Consider the following 6302-nt stretch of genomic DNA (forward strand, 5'->3'; position numbering starts at 1 on the left):
GGACGTTTTAGTTGAAAAATTTCTTAAACAATTCTTTCCGGCATCTAAAGCCGTAAGACTTCAAGCAGAAATTGTTACGTTCACACAGAAACCAAATGAAACTCTATATGAGGCGTGGACAAGATTTGAAAAATTATTGAGAGGATGTCCGCAACATGGTTTAGACACCTGTCAAATAGTACAAATATTCTACCAAGGATGCGACATCACTACAAGGAAAGACATGGATATAGCAGCTGGTGGTTCTATTATGAAGAAAACCGAAACTGATGCTTACAAAATTATTGATAACACTGCTTCCCACTCACATGAGTGGCACCAAGAAAAAGATATCGTTAGATCATCTAAAGCAGCTAGAGCCGATTCTAGCCATGACTTAGATTCCATTTCCGCAAAGATAGATGTTGTCGAGAGACGAATGGAAAAGATGACTAAGGATATTCACTCAATACGAATTAGTTGTGAGCAGTGTGGAGGACCACATTTGACAAAAGATTGTCTCAGTATTGAATTAACAATGGAACAAAGAGAGAATATTTCATACATAAACCAAAGGCCTGGAAATAATTATCAGAATAATTATCAACCGCCAAGACCGATTTACAATCAAAACCAGAACTATAACCGAAATATTCCATACAACAACCAACAAGGTCCTAGCAATCAACAAGTATCTAACAATACTTACAACCAGCAAAGACCTAATTTTCAAAACAAACCACCACAACAAACCGATGATAAAAAGCCGAATTTAGAAGATATGATGACGAAGCTAGTTGAAACTCAAACGCAGTTTTTCACATCTCAAAAACAAACCAATGAACAAAATGCTCAAGCATTTAGAAATCAACAAGCTTCTATTCAAAATCTGGAACAAGAAGTAAGTAACCTAGCAAGGTTAATAGGTGAAAGAAAACCGGGAAATTTACCTAGTGATACAAATGCTAATCCCCGAAATGAAACAGCTAAAGCTATTACCACAAGAAGTGGTACAACACTTAAACCACCTGAAATACCTGTAACTTCTGATGAAGCTATTCCTACTCCACAAGAACCACAACCTGAACAAGATAAGGAAACAGAACTGGTAGTTGAAAAGGTTAATGAAGATAAAACAGTTAAGGATAAACCTTATGTTAAACCATACCAACCACCACTTCTTTACCCGAGTAAAATGAAGAAAGAGAAACTTGAAGCCGAGCAATCCAAATTCTTGGATATGTTTAAACAGATAAATGTAAATCTTCCTTTCATTGATGTGATTTCAGGAATGCCTTGATATGCTAAATTCTTGAAAGATCTGATCACGAATAGAAAGAAAATGGAAGAACTCTCGGCTGTTACTATGAATGCTAATTGTTCAGCAGTGCTGTTGAATAAGATACCAGAAAAACTATCTGATCCAGGAAGTTTCACAATTCCATGTTTTCTGGGTAGTCTTAGTTCAATAGAAGCATTAGCAGATTTAGGTGCTAGTATAAATTTAATGTCGTATTCACTATACGCTAAACTAGACCTTGGAGAATTGAAACCAACTAGAATAAGTATACAACTAGCCGATCGATCAATAAAATATCCTAGAGGGATAATGGAGAACATGCTAGTTAAAGTTGGTACTTTAGTATTTCCAGTAGATTTTGTTGTTCTGGACATGGAAGAAGATTCTCAAGTTCCTCTCATATTAGGAAGACCATTCTTAAACACGGCTAAAGCAATGATAGACGTGTTCGGTAAGAAATTGACCCTAAGTATAGAGGACGAGAGTGTTACCTTTTCAGTTGATAGAGCAATGCAACAACCTCAATCTGCAGATGATACATGTTATTATATTCAAACTATAGATGCACATGCAGAATTATTAGAAGAATTTCTAGAATTACAAGAAACGGGAGAATGTTCTTTAGGAGAAGGTAATGAACCAATTGATGAAGCTGAAATGTTAGCTACACTTATAGCTAATGGATATGAACCAACAACAGAAGAAATTCAAATGCTAAAAGAAGAAGACAGATATCGATACAAATCATCGATAGAAGAACCTCCGAAATTAGAGTTAAAGCCACTTCCAAACCATTTGGAATACGCTTATTTACATGGTAAATCTGAATTACCTGTAATAATATTGTCTTCTCTTACTGAAAATGAGAAATCACAACTCATTTCTGTGTTGAAAGCTCATAAACCAGCCATTGCATGGAAGATTCATGATATTAAAGGAATAAGTCCTTCGTATTGCACGCATAAAATCCTTATGGAAGAAGGTCATAAAACGTATGTGCAACGCCAACGAAGACTAAATCCGAATATGCAAGATGTAGTTAAAAAAGAAATTATTAAACTGCTAGACGCATGTCTAATTTATCCAATTTCTGATAGTCCATGGGTAAGCCCAGTTCAATGCGTGCCTAAGAAGGGTGGCATGACTGTCATTACAAATGAAAAAAATGAGCTTATTCCTACTAGGACTGTAACAGGATGGCGTGTGTGTATTGATTATAGAAAATTAAATGACGCCACCAGAAAAGATCACTTTCCCTTACCTTTCATTGATCAAATGTTGGAAAGGCTAGCAGGAAATAGTTACTATTGTTTTCTAGATGGATTTTCCGAATATTTTCAAATTCCAATAGCACCCGAAGATCAAGAGAAAACCACATTCACGTGCCCTTATGGTACTTTTGCTTACAAACGCATGCCATTTGGACTTTGCAACGCCCCTGCAACCTTTAAAAGGTGCATGATGGCAATTTTTCACGACATGATAGAAGAATGCATGGAAGTTTTCATGGATGACTTTTCAGTCTTCGGTGATACATTTGAATCATGTCTAGTTAATCTGGAACGAATGCTTATTAGCTGCGAACAATCAAATCTAGTACTTAATTGGGAGAAATGTCATTTCATGGTTAAAGAAGGCATCGTTCTTGGTCATAAAATTTCAAAGGAAGGAATTGAAGTGGATAGAGCTAAAGTAGATGTAATTGCTAAACTTCCACATCCAACCAATGTTAGAGGAGTTAGGATTTTTCTAGGGCATGCCGGTTTTTACCGACGTTTCATAAAAGATTTTTCTAAAATTGCCACTCCTATGAATAAACTCCTAGAAAAGGATGCTCCATTCATCTTTTCAGATGAATGTATCAAATCTTTTAATATTCTTAAAGAGAAACTCACTAATGCGCCGATCATGATAACACCAAATTTGAATCTACCATTTGAACTAATGTGCGATGCAAGTGATTTTGCAATGGGAGCCGTTTTAGGACAAAGGATTGAAAAATAATTTCAACCTATATATTATGCTAGTAAGACATTACAAGGAGCACAAACGAACTATACAACTACTGAAAAAGAATCCTTGCTATTGTCTTTGCTTTTGACAAATTTCGATCATATCTCGTTCTAGCAAAAACGGTGGTCTATACCGACCATTCTGCTCTTAGATACCTATTTTCGAAACAAGATGCTAAACCACGATTAATCCGTTGGATCTTACTCTTACAAGAGTTCGATATTGAAATCCGAGATAAAAAAGGAGCAGAAAATCTCGCCGCTGATCATCTTTCTCGTCTTGAAAATCCTGAGTTAGAAGTTCTAAATGAATCGGCCATACAAGACAACTTTCTTGATGAATATCTATTGAAGATAGATTATAATGAAATACCATGGTTTGCAGACTATGTAAACTACTTAGTATGTGGATTCCTTGAAAAAGGATTATCGTACCAAAAACGAAAGAAATTCTTCAGTGATATAAAACACTATTTCTGGGAAGATCCACATTTGTTTAAAAGTTGTCCAGATGGAATAATACGCTGATGTGTATTCGGAGATGAAGCCAGTAAAATATTAAACCATTGTCACACAGGACCAACAGGAGGGCATTATGGGCCTCAATTAACAGCAAGAAAAGTTTATGAAGCTGGATTCTATTGGCCTACAATTTACAAAGACGCACACCTTCTTTGCAAATCCTGTGATGCTTGTCAAAGGGCCGAAAAAATAAGTCAACGTGATGAAATGCCACAAAATATTATCCAAGTATGTGAAGTATTTGACATTTGGGGTATTGACTTTATGGGTCCATTTCCAAAATCTCATAATAATCTCTATATTCTCGTAGCCATTGATTATGTATCTAAATGGGCGGAAGCACAAGCTCTCTCAACTAACGATGCACGAGTTGTAGTCAACTTTTTAAAACGTCTTTTTGCAAGGTTTGGAACACCGAAAGCTTTAATAAGTGATCGGGGTACTCATTTCTGTAATAATCAACTTGAGAAAGTTCTCAAAAGATATGGAGTAACTCATAAAATCTCCACCGCATATCATCCACAAACAAGTGGACAAGTTGAAAATACCAACCGAGCTTTAAAACGTATTCTAGAGAAAACCATAGGATCAAATCTGAAGGAATGGTCCATTAAATTAGAGGATGCACTCTGGGCTTTTAGAACAGCCTACAAAACTCCAATTGGAACCACACCTTTTAGACTTGTTTATGGAAAAGCATGTCATCTTCCAGTAGAAATTGAACACAAAGCATTTTGGGCTTTGAAGACATGTAATCTTGATATACATGAAGCTGGACGTCTACGATTAAGTCAACTAAACGAAATAGAAGAATTAAGACATGAAGCATACGAAAATTCGTTAATCGATAAAGAAAAGACGAAGAAATGGCATGATAAAAGAATCAGAAGTTTAAAAGAATTTAAAGAAGGAGACAGAGTTCTTATTTTCAATTCACGATTCAAACTATTTCCTGGAAAATTGAAATCAAGATGGTCTGGACCATTCATAGTCAAAAGAGTTTTCCCATACGGAACGATAGAATTAATAAATTCAAATGGGATTGAATTTAAAGTTAATGGTCACAGAGTTAAACACTACATAGATAGTCCAATGGAATTCGACAATGAAGTTAATTATAATTTCGATACCACAGCTAACTAAGTGTGGGGAGAATCAAGTCTTTAAAGGATAATATGTATTTCTGTTAGAGTTAGATTGTCTGTTTTCGTGTAGTTCTCGAAAATGGAACTCGAATGGTCTTTCCCTAGCAGACCCTAAAGAACTAGTCTTTACCCCCCATTCTGAATTTTTTTTTTTTTAGGAAATGAAGACTGCCTGTGAACTAAACCATGGTCTAATGCTACACGCTTTGATCACTAAACGTAATAATGACACACTACCGAGTGAAATAGTATCAGTAATCAGAGAAAGATTGGACGGAGTAAGAAAAGAATCCAGATGCGAAGATAATAAGTTACAATTTGGTAAAGGAAAATCAAAATCCGCAGCGAAAAGAAGAGCACGACACCTAGAAAGATGTCACAAATGCGGAAAATGGTCACATGGAGGTAAATGTTCAAATAATCAAACCTATTCAAATACCGAATTTGTTACTTTATGCAGAGACGGACCGTTCATATGTTTAGAAGAAAAAATACTGAATGCTCGAGGTTACGCCTATGTAGCTATGGAAAACCAATTAAACCGACTATCTTATGAATGGGATAGATCATATAACTAAGAATACTATCTCACAGGTAAGTCTGTACAGTTTTTATTTTTTTAACCTTTTGATAATAAACGGTAATTTGTTCGCTATAAAGTATTAAATTGGTATTAAATAAAATTAGGTTTGGCGACCGAAATTGTTGATATCATACAAAAATTTATTACATCACTGCGAAATTTAACGTTTATTCTTAAGGTATAAATATCTTTAATCAATCAAATCAAAATATTTCAAAAATTCGTCATGAGTTAAATTAGGTCATGGAACCGAAATTACTTTACCGAAAAGAGGGGCGCATATTTTTGATAATATTTGATTGATTAAAGTGGGATAAAAAGTCAAAAAGATTTTTTATTTTATTTTTACCATGTTTTTAAAATTAATATATAAATCTTAAATTAATATTGTAAACTTTGTAAAATCAATATATTTAAAATTGTAAATATTCGAAAAATTAATATAAGTTTGGTGTGAATTTATAATATGAATTTTTAAATTAAGTTTGGTGTGAATTTTTAATATTAATTTTGAATTTTATGCATTTTTAAATTTAAGTTGTGTGAAATTAAAAACAAAAATTTACTTTATTTCGCTAAGTTAAAAATATGATTTTTAAAATTCGTCGTAAGTTGAAGACTAGGTCTTTGAACCGAAATTGCTTTACCCGAGGGAGGGACGAGAACTTTTATTATCATTATTTTTAATCTTATTGAATTAAGGTATGCCAAAAAAAATTAAAAAACCCAAAAATCTAAGCTTTTAAAACAATCGCTTGAAA

Source organism: Rutidosis leptorrhynchoides, chromosome 2, assembly GCF_046630445.1.
Source record: "Rutidosis leptorrhynchoides isolate AG116_Rl617_1_P2 chromosome 2, CSIRO_AGI_Rlap_v1, whole genome shotgun sequence".
Lineage (NCBI taxonomy): Eukaryota > Viridiplantae > Streptophyta > Magnoliopsida > Asterales > Asteraceae > Rutidosis > Rutidosis leptorrhynchoides.